This window comes from Perissodus microlepis, chromosome 17 (genome assembly GCF_051167445.1).
Source record: "Perissodus microlepis isolate ML-2025 ecotype Zambia chromosome 17, ASM5116744v1, whole genome shotgun sequence".
In the NCBI taxonomy this organism is placed as follows: Eukaryota; Metazoa; Chordata; class Actinopteri; order Cichliformes; family Cichlidae; genus Perissodus; species Perissodus microlepis.
In genome coordinates this window covers 10,008,697-10,019,614 of record NC_140477.1, presented here as the reverse complement: position 1 = coordinate 10,019,614, position 10,918 = coordinate 10,008,697, and the positions used below count along the sequence as shown (strand labels likewise).

The window sequence follows — 10,918 nt, the reverse complement described above, 5'->3', positions numbered from 1 at the left end:
TGGCCGAGCATTTTTTCTCATCTTAATATAGATTATTTATGTTTTGGGATGTTTTTTCTACCTGCAGAAAAGAACATCAATATAGGGCAGCATAATAACATTAGTTACATTTGTGTTTTACAAGTCAGAGGGGCTATTTGTTCTGTCAACAAAAGAACAGGTGATCAGCTTGAGTCAGTGTATTAGGTAGTTAACTAATCATACCACATTTATTTTTAAGTCACATTAAACACCTGTACGGACAAATAACGTATAAAATTTTGCTTTACTGTTTTTTAAGAGTAAGTTAGTTCACGCTCCACATGGACAGAAGATAAATTAAAGGACAAGCCTGAACCCTTGACCACTACAACAACAGGATCTGGTGGCTCTGTTGGCATGGTTTGCGGCCATCAAGAGAAGAGTGAGTGTAAATTAACACTGCTGATTTGTTGAGGATGATAATGATATGACTTCACAGTCACCAGATCTCACTCCAGTTGAACACTTATATGAGATTCTGGACTAACGTGTTAGACCGCACTTTCCACCAGCATCATGAAAACATGAACTGGGGGAATATTTTTGGGAGAAACACATTTCCAAAGGGTTTGGACAGGGACATGTTTACCACTATGCAGCATCCCCCCTTTATTTTACAACAGTCTTTAAACATCTGGGAAAATCTGAGAGATCAGCTGCTGGACTGTTGGGAGAGCACCGTTGTCCCATTGTTGTCTGATATATGATTCTAAATGCTCAGCAGTCCTTCTTTGTCATATTTTTTTTATGTTTTGTTTCATGATATGTCAAATGTGTCCTACAGGCAGGCCAGCTCAGCACCCAAACTCTTCTAGCATGAACTATTCTACCATCTATCACAAAATAGATGCAGTATGTGGTTTAGGTTTCATCACTGATGGTGTCTTTCCAAAAATGCAAGCTGACAGTTCACCCTCCTACCATCATCCTTTTAAATGAGCTTTAGCCCGGGGAGATCCACACCACCGCTGGCTGAAAAGTGTCCCAGTCCATGATAGTAGGTCGTTTACAGGTTGCTGTAGACACTCACTGTTGCACTTCTCTCCTTACCTCCTCTGTATTTGTTGATTACAATTTGAACCAAAAAATTTAAGTTTGGATTCATCATCCCGTAATTTTCAGTCCATTTCTTGTGTATTTTGGCATACCTCATCCTTTTCTCCTTGTTTTTCCCTTTTTTAATATTTCTTAAGGAGAAATCTGCTGTAGAATTTTTATTAGGCCTGAAACTTCTTTTGTCTGCCACACAGTTTGCTTGATTTTTTTAAGGATCTCAAATTTTTGGGTAATAGCTTTTTGGGACTAGCCTTGTTGGCACAAAAATAAATAAATAAATTTTATGCAAGCTAAACAAGTGGTAGACATACCACTGGTTCGTCCCTTGAGTTAGGTGGCTTTTTTATGTTTTTATGCTTACCACTGACCTTATTAGGTCTAAAAAAGAAAGGAAAAGAAAAGAAAATTCCTGTGACTATGATTAGGTAAAGGGATTGGACTAAAAATGAGTGAAAATGGAGCCAATGTCCAAAGAAAAACTTTGACCTTCAGAAGCCTGGAGTACTATTGCTCAAGGCCACTCTTTAAGAAATAATAAAAACAATAAGACTGGCTCTTTGGAAACAGAATATATAGAAATGAGGGGTGGCTCAAGACTTTTGCACAGCAGTGTATGGATGACAGAACTAAAGGAAACCACAATAGGTTCATAGGATCAAACCCAATTTCTATTTGTCTGCAAATTCGGGAAATATAGTATTCTCAGGTATATTTAAATGAAAAAGCAGCGATTTTTAAAAAAAAAATATGTGACACATCACCACGTGATAAATGGATAATAATCATGAGGTGTTTTGTCATTGCGACTTTTAATGAGGATGGTTTGACGTGCACGCGATGGAGAGGGAGGGAGAGCGGGATGGAGGGGTGGAAAGGGGAGGGGGCGGGGGTACGTGTCGGAGGCGCGCGCTCCACCGTCGTGACGTCACGGGAGCGCCCGAGCAGAGCGGTGGGGAAGCCACCAGTGGTAGAGCTGGCAAAGACGGAAAAGAGGGAAAGATAGAGGAGATAGACAAGAGACGGAGAGGAAACGGGAACACAGCCCGAGACAGAGCGTTTCACCTCGTTTCACCGTCCGCCACCACACGCCACTTTAACCCCTGACAGCAGCAGAATAACTGAAGAGTGTATGTGACTGGCCTTTTTTTCCCTTCTCTTTTCTTATTTCACAACCGAGGGCAGGGACGTTAACACAGCCGCAGTGAGTACTGGAAGTTCCTTGCCACTCTTGAGTGTGTGCGTATGTACACACATGCATGCTTTATAACACAGGCCTTTGTGTATCTCTGTGTTTATTTGTGTGTGTGAGTGTGTGTTGTAGTCATATTGGCCACTTATTGGGTCAACCCCACATGTGTGGTGTCTCTCTGCGTGTGTGTGTTTGTTTGGATTTGAGAAATAACAGGAACACTGGCACTAACATAATTAAATAATTAATATTTGATGGTCTCCTTTAAGCGAAGCAGCAGCAGAGGCAGCAGCAGTTTTGGGTCAGCTGTGATGGGGCTCTCCGTGCGTGCTTGACTGTCATTGTGGTACAACGACAGTGTGAGCCGCCCCCCCCCCCCCCCCCCTCTTTTTATTGTTCAGTAAAGCAGTTGTAGCTGTGCAGCCGGTAGACTTACAACACTACGTCTTGTATTGTACCTCCAAATGCGATTATCAGTCTGCTCGGCGTGTTGCAGGCGGCAGATGAAGCTGACAGCCCTTCTCAAATCCACGCTATGTGGCTATAATATTTCTGTAACATCACAGCGCCCATTTACTGACATTACTGTCTCGGGTTTATCTCATGTGGTATCGCTGATACGCCCTGGGGCACTTGAAGTGTAGGAAGTCGATCGCTTGAGTTAGTGTTTCGTCTCTTCCCCATAATAATCCCGTGGAGACTTTTTTTTTAGTTGTGTTGCAATATTTCCAACAGGATGCCTCAGCTCTTTGTCAGCTGACAGATTGCACGCACTGATTTTGCAAAACCAGTGACAACAGCGTCTTTGCAAACTTGAGCAAAAACATAGATTTGATATGATCGTGTTGATGAAGGCAGGACGGTGGGTGGTGGTGGGGAGTGGGGGACGCTCACAGCTCCATTTCTTTGCACCGCCCCTCCTCCGGAACATCCAGTCAGGGAACTGAGCTGCTTCCTTCCATTGAGTTTATTGTAAACACTGGACATTTTTAAAAGCCCAGGCTCCACACACCTTAGTCTGACGAGGCCTTGATGTCATTCTAGCACTCCCTTCTTAGAGTTAGGTTTAGTAGAAATACTAATATGTTTTCTTTTAGCTTAGCATGACCTGGCTGCAAACTTTTGACACCGACTGAACAATTTCCACACCCCTTAACAGTGTCTCAGTCTCCCTACATCAAAGGTAAAAAAAAAAAGGGTTTGTCTTGAGGGCCTGAGGCTTTGCAGCAACACCAGCATGTGACACAGAAAGCAGCTCTTCTTATCACAGACTTTGCTTTTACCTTAAGACCGTATAATCTTTGGTGGTTTGTTTGTTTTTTTTAATCACTCTGGCAGGGCGAGACTGTTCCTAGATGGGAAGATGGGTCACCCTCTCCTCTCGCTTTTAGTCTTGTTTAGCCTGGCAAGCTGATGATCACATTCTTCTTTAAAGGAGAGCCTGGGGGAGTTGCACGCTCACTTTCTCTTCCATTACACACTCCCAAATTAGTTTTGTTCTTCCCTGGCTTGCGTTAATTGTCTCAACGGTACATTTTCCATATTTGTTATGTAGGCAGAAGCCAAGATTAGATAAGCGCGGTGTGTTGCTGCGTCCGTATGACATCAGTGTATATTTTTTGTGCACGATGTGGATGTGTGTGCTTGTGTACGAGTTATAGTGCATGTATGCATGTATGTTTGCCCAGCCCGCATCTTAGATTAATTTCCTGTGGTACACAATAGCCTGGAGCTGATTGTATCTGTCCCTTATCAGTTTTGGGCTTTCCAGTGACTAAGCCATATTATATGTGTTACAAATAGGACCAGTGGCACGGACCAAAGTTGCAAATTTTATATCTGTATCATGCCAAGATATCTACTGCCTAACACTGAATTCACTGTTTATATAAAGGCCTCTTTCAAGGCATTTCAGAAAATAATCTATAGCTGATCCTAAATAGACTGTCTGAACCACAAGTTAAGTGATAAAGGTGGGCTTTTTTTTTTTTTTTTTTTTTTTTACTAAAATCACACAGAAAAGTGTTAGATGTGTTAAAAATATGTTTATATGCATTAATCAGTATGGATGATGGTTTCTTTGTGTGGCATCAAGTCAGATATTACTAATAATACATTGCTTAAATACCAACAGCATCATGGAATGAGCTATGAAATGCACAGTTGTCATAAATGAACCCCAGTAATCTTAAATACATTGTGATGTAGTGAGAAACAATACTGGGAGTGACCTTTGGCCTAAATCTATCAAGCTGCTCAAAGAGAAAATGGACTTTTGTGAAAGATAAAAGCTATTATCCTTCACCTGGGTTAGGGTTAGGGTTAACCCTTACCTGCAAACCATTTAAAAAAGCTTTTAGTCTGACTTGCGTGAGTCCTGGGTGCCTTCTTGGTGATGTGATGCACTGTGATGCACACCAGAGGGAAGACCCAGGAAAGATTACATTGCTTGGCTTGCTTGGGAATGCCACAGATTTCCTCAGACATCTCTGCTTAGACTGGCACTGTCATAACCTGGATGGACCCAGATAAGCAGCAGAAAATGTATGTATGGATGGATAAATTAGAGCTATAGTGTTATCACAGCACTTGTAGCTTAAAAATGAGAGTAACCACTAAGCCACGAAGGTTGGATAAATGTTGGATAAATCAAAATGTGAGTCAAAATGTGCGCAAACGTGACTACTCTTGAAAAAGAGCAGTCGGCTTTTCAAAGGAGTAATCCTGTTGCAGGTTTAAAAAAAACCTAGTGAACAGCCGGCATCTCTTTAAATCTTGCGTTCGGAAACGAGTACGTCTCTCCCCTTCAGCGGGGCTGTCGAGATGACTTTCAGTGAGATGTGTAACCCTGGACAGCACCAGTGAGTCCTTTCCAGCCACAGCAAATCACAACGAGCCTGACAGGAACAGAGAGTAATGGAGAAATAGTAATATTCAATGTGAACATAATGTGTTTTTATGAGCCCCAGTCCTCAGGCGGGAGTCGAACTTTGTCAAAATTGTCTCCCACACTGAAATACCAGCCGGCTAAGTATAGGTTGAGTGGTGTGTGTGTTTTTGTGTCGCACTGTGCGGCGTGACGGACGGATGTGTGGTTGCCACATAAATAGAACATGCTGAACACCTTCAGGAATGCTGATGGTAAAAGAGAGAGGCAGTGAGAGGAAGGGAAAGCATCAGGGAGACAAGGGAGAGTCAGAGAGGGAAATGAGGCATTACAGGAATGAGTGTGATGAGAGAAAACAAGACATTCAAGTCTAGGTATTCTAACCAAGCACCATCTGCCGCTAATATTAGGTAACAAAATCAAAAAAGCCTTCTTTCTCGACCAGATCTTCTGTTTGAGCCATCTAGGATGTCTGCCTGGTCCTATCACAAACTCTGCATTGGTATCTGCATCATTAGAGCTAATTAAAACTACTATAATCAATAGTCTTTTTTTTATCTTGGCTGAAGATTACATGACCGCTTCTATGTGTTTAAGATAATCAGCTGAGCTGCAGAGCTTTGTATCACATTGTAGGTAGTTGTTTTAATTTTACAGCATACATTTTTATCCACTCATAGCACTGTTTTCAGCTGCAGCAGGGAGCTGTTTATTAGCATAAAATCTCTAAAAACCCAGCTCGACACTACTTACCAGTCACTAACTGCTAGACAGCAATGCTAGTAATTATATGGTAAATATCCTGGAGCCTTTAGCATCTAAAAACCCTTCTGTTTCCATCAGAAACTGGTGTAAAACAGCCAGAAATAGTGAGGATTGGATATGTATTTATCAGCTAGGGAAAAGTAAAATTTTGATATGAAGTATAGCATTGTTCTGTAGGTCTTACATATCTTGTTGTCTCCTAACAAGTTAACTTTAGTGAAGTGTAGTTATACTGTTATTGTATAGAAAGCTTCTTTTTTTTACTGAAAATGCCCAAAAGTTATTTATTTGTGTGGGATTAGATTTTGACTTACACATTGATCTGTGGTTATTTTGTAATACAAAAATAACTGGGATTTTTCACTCTCAATGTACATAATGGATGTCTACACTCAAAATTTAAGGGCTTGCCGTTCAACCATAAATACTTCTATGATTGTTATAGTTTCAGCATCTAGGGGTGCACGAAATTGTCACCAGATTATCAGGTCAGAGCAAATCTTTGGGGAGCCTTTCCATTTTTGTTAAAGGCATGAAAATCTCTCAGTGAGCTCCTGACAACCAAGGTCGCTAGTTGGCAAGTGACCACGGGAGCTGCTTTGGTTGCTATCAAATTGCCATACTCATTCGTAGTATCGTGTATGGAAGACATCTTTTTTGGACGTACAATTTTGGTCCACTGAAGGGGTTGTTTTGTTTCTTTTTTTCTACGTCTAATGAACGTCTAGTGTTGATGTTTGTAGGAACTCTAAGTACGGGTTATTTATAATCCAAATGTGGTCATTGTGGACGTCTTTTCAATGTCAAACCTAGACTCATTTTAGACGTAGTTTTTATGATGCTTCTATAGGCTCTGTTGTCCAATATTTCCAGAAGGCGGAGGACACGTTTTCTTTACAGAAACAGATATCTCAGTGGTGGTGCAGGCTCTTGACGCTAAAACAAAAGTGAGCAGCTGCACGGTGGATTTCGAGCAGAAATGTCCCCAGCTTCTCGTAGGTAGTTTGCATAATGTGCGTATCAACAAAGACCGTCGAGCAGATAGTCCCGTTCATACACACACACTCGCACAAACTTGTACTTTCTGTCGCAACTTCTCTACGTCCTGCTGAAACACTGTTGAACCATGTGTGAAATAAATAAAGAAATGAAATGAATCACAACCACATTTACAACCGCATTAGCTGGGGAATACACAGATTGCTAGGAAGTCGCTAACTGGTGTTTAGACCTGCGTGACTGAAGCCTTAATCCCATTGTACTCAGATTGTCTATAATTCACTTAAAGGGCACTCACATAACAGCTAAATTGTCAAAATAGTTTTTTTTAGACCTGTTATAGACAAAATGATCATTTTTAATAGTCACAAAAACATTACTGATGATATGTATGGAATAATAATAACCTTTTCTCACAAAGAAGCTTGCCCATAAGATATCCTGGTAATCCATGTTGATTGGACAGTTGAAAATTTATGACATGGCATGCTCCAAACAATAGATGAAAGGTGCATAGTTACATAAAACTTCTTCTATCAAAAAAAAAGAAAAAGGAAAAGTGAAACTGTGGAAGTTCCAAGAGTGGGAGTTCTTAGAGACTGTCTCTTCTTGCACCTTCTGATTTGTTGCTATTATGTTACCAATCCTTGGTAGTTTAGTTGGGTATTTTATGAGGTTCAAGAAAACATGAACAAAGCAAGTGTTGCAACTTGCAGCCATCTTTGATGCCTGTATCTAATGAACGGACAGAGTCAGAAGCTTATTTCAGTGATCACTGGTAAAGGTATAGTATAGTCAGATCCAGTAAAAGTTTCTAAAAGGTTTATCAGTTTTTCCCAAAAAAATAATGTTCAGAAAGCTTCCCCCCCACGAGCCTTACTTCTATTACACTTGAGCACAGTGCACAACATTAGCGATCAGTGTGTCAAAGTACCAACTTGAACAGCAGCTCCAGTTGAAATGGCCGTGAACCTCAATTATATGGATGTGTCAGTAGAACAGCATAATAAGCTAAAATGTTTCCCGTGTTGCGTGTCATTGTTCTAGAATTCTCTGGATTTTCAAAAGACATTGTGGCTTTAGCAGAGCACCACAGAGAGCTACATCAGCACCAATACTGAAAACTGCTCAAACAATATTTCTAATCAAATAAGGCAAAAAAATAAAAATAAATTTACTGTTTAATAGTTCACACTGATTTTCCCAGTGTCTTCAAGTGCAGCAAACTCCAGCTGCTGATGAATACTGAAAGACGGAAAAGCTCTGATCTGATTTAAGCCAGTGAATAGACCTTAGGTGTAGTTTTACCGTTTCCAAGGTCAAGAATGACTTTATTGAACTTTCAGTGTAGCATTGTTTAACAGATGTTTCTTAAGGCTGAGCAATATTGCCCTTTTTACATTTGTGAGAAATGGCGTGAGGAAGGGCAAGCCTCTTGACAGATGGGTTTTGGAGAGTCATATGCTAGTGCTTGTTTGATCTCATGATACCAGCTGCATCATAGGTGGGTTTGTGTGAGTTGTTGGTGGTGTTTTTGTTGTGTATTTTTGGACCTCTGGCTCTGGCTATCAAACCAACACAAGCCTCAACCTGTGAGATACACTGGTGGTTTATTCATGTGACCCTCAGACTTGAACATCAGAAAACACAACACAGGCAGTGCTGTGTTTTCCATGAGGTCCTCAAGGAAATAAAAGTAAAAAGAGTCTGTGTGTGTGATAGATTCTGACTGTACGTTGTGTACCCTGCCTCTTGTCCAATATCTTATTGCCACAACCACTCAGTGCCCAATGTAGTTTGTCAGTCATAGCAATTTGAAAATCAGCCTTGTATGTGCCCACAAATGCTTAAATAAAACCTAAAAAAGACTTTGACTCTGTAGATTTTTCTATTAAAGCAAGAATTGGGACGTGAACACTTGGATTATCTACAGGTCATCAGATCTTTAGGGAAGGAGGAGGAAAGCCCCCAATCCACCCTTTCTGTCTCCATCTCCACAGACTCATGTTCAAATCAAGCGTTAGATGTATCTGTGTTTTTAATGACACGATCACTCACAGCGGAAACTTGAAATGTCTCTATTTGGATTTTTTTTTGTATGGCTGGATTCATCTCTCCGTATATATTAATTTTACTCAGTTTTGATCTGTGTGAATGTGCATGTCCATACTGTATGCCAGTGTGTGCATGCGTGGGTGTGTGCTTGTGCTAGAGGGAGGTCTTTGGCCTGTTTCTATCCAGGTGTGTGTTTTTGGCCCGTGGGGGGATAGAGCAGATGGTCCCTGTTTTTGTTTCAGAGTGTATGAGTGTGTGTGGCTGTAACTGACTGGCTGTCAGTAACGTTTCCCTGGCCAAAGATCTGTGCCTAGCAGAGCATCACTGGGGAGTATACGCCTGTTTAAAGCCAGGCTCGGGTGAAGGAAAATTCAGATTGTTTGACTGAGGGGCTGCACAACTCACATACTCAGGGAAACTAATTAAATAATAAAACTAAGGAATGGACTTTTTTTGTTTACATCTAACTTTTATTGCTAATATTATTCTTTTTATTTTGAATTGATGCCCCAAAGTAAGTGCAACAATTTAAATATGACCTTGCAGATAAACATCAGCTTCAAGATAAAACAGCTATATGTAAGTAGAGGGTAAATATTTCTGCATTTTCTGTAAGGATTATTGTTTAATAGTGAAAAGGCAAGGCACAAGAAAAACAAGTTTCCCTTCTTGTGTGCGCTGACTGTATCTGAAGCTGCACTTCTTGTAAGAGATATGGATCGGATGACCAGTGTGGGTGTCCATTGGGTCCACTGACCTGAAGATAACATCACTGGCTTAAAGAGTAGCCAAACAATGAGAAATTCTGTACCGACGAGTATACAGACCAAATTGTTTTAGAGTTTGAAATATACTCTGTATACTAAAGATGGGTGTCGGCACAGGAAAATAACTAAGTTGCTCTAAATAAAAGACTAATAAAATATGGAAACATCCTCCAGACTGAAGCACTGATTTGTTGGATGGTGCGAAAGAGAAAGGTCTCTGCAGAGTCCTGTGAAAAATCCACTCCATGATTCAGTAGCTTGTAGAATAACCTTTAGCAACAGTAACTTGAAGTAATCGTTTTCTGCATGACTTCATCATTCTCTGTTGTGGAGGAATTTCGGCCCGTTCTTTACACCGGAAACAGCGTTTCAGTTGGTTTTCGGGCGATTGCAACACCTTAATTCTTTTCTTTTTTTCATCTTCGGATCTCACATTTTTTTTCTCTTTTCATCAGCCACAGTGTTGTAGATTCGCAGCTGTTTCTAGGATCGTCACCAACATCGCCAAAAAACATATTTGAGGGCTCTTGTGTAGTGAAACAAACTTATAGAAGCTGTGAACATGCTGTTAAGTTGGGAATTTTAACACAAGAGTCTGCATTTACTCACTTTTACCATTTTCCACCCCTAGACATTGGTGCTCAGTCTGTAACTTAGTCCACTCGATTCATAATAAGTGGGTTCCACATACTAGATAAAAGTTTTGAAACCCTGGAAGCTTATAGCCTTCATGAAAGGAAGTTTGAAATTTCAGAAACCTGAAAGACATTTATCACAAACATGTGAGCCCAGGCTCATAAATCATGTTCAAAATATTTGGGATTACTCCTTTAAATTGATTACACAGGCGAGCGCAGCCGGGATGGCGTGTTTCATTTTTAGCACCACAATAAAAAAATTTAAAAGAACTGTTTGATGTGACTGGCTAATCAATTTTAGTAAGTTATTTTTTATCCAACACACACTCGCACGCACAATTACCACTGTAACTGATCTCTTTATTGAGGCTTTAATAGAAATACAGACTGCTGGAAATTTATTCATCATCTTTTTTAAATACGATTTTTTCTTGGCATCTTATTGCATAATTAAATTGAATTAAATGGAACAAACAAGCAAACAAACAAAACAAATGTAACTGATTGAAATGAACAGAGGCAAAGCAAAGCTTGTTCCAAA

The 10,918-nt window shown here is 40.3% G+C and overlaps 1 protein-coding gene across 16 annotated transcripts in view; it reads left to right on the top strand.

Annotated features, from left to right (window-relative positions):
* Window positions 1–1,997: 1,997 nt before the first annotated feature.
* LOC146369221 (ELKS/Rab6-interacting/CAST family member 1-like) overlaps window positions 1,998–10,918 on the top strand; it is a 156,047-nt gene continuing 147,126 nt past the window's right edge. For 7 of the 16 annotated variants that reach the window (XR_014797317.1, XR_014797315.1, XM_084909646.1 and 4 more), the window contains exon 1: window positions 1,999–2,278. The gene's annotated coding sequence lies outside the window, so the exon portion shown is untranslated. Of the gene's footprint in view, window positions 2,279–10,918 lie in introns of all 16 variants that reach the window. The other 9 variants (XR_014797314.1, XM_084909640.1, XM_084909641.1 and 6 more) reach the window with 3 other exon arrangements.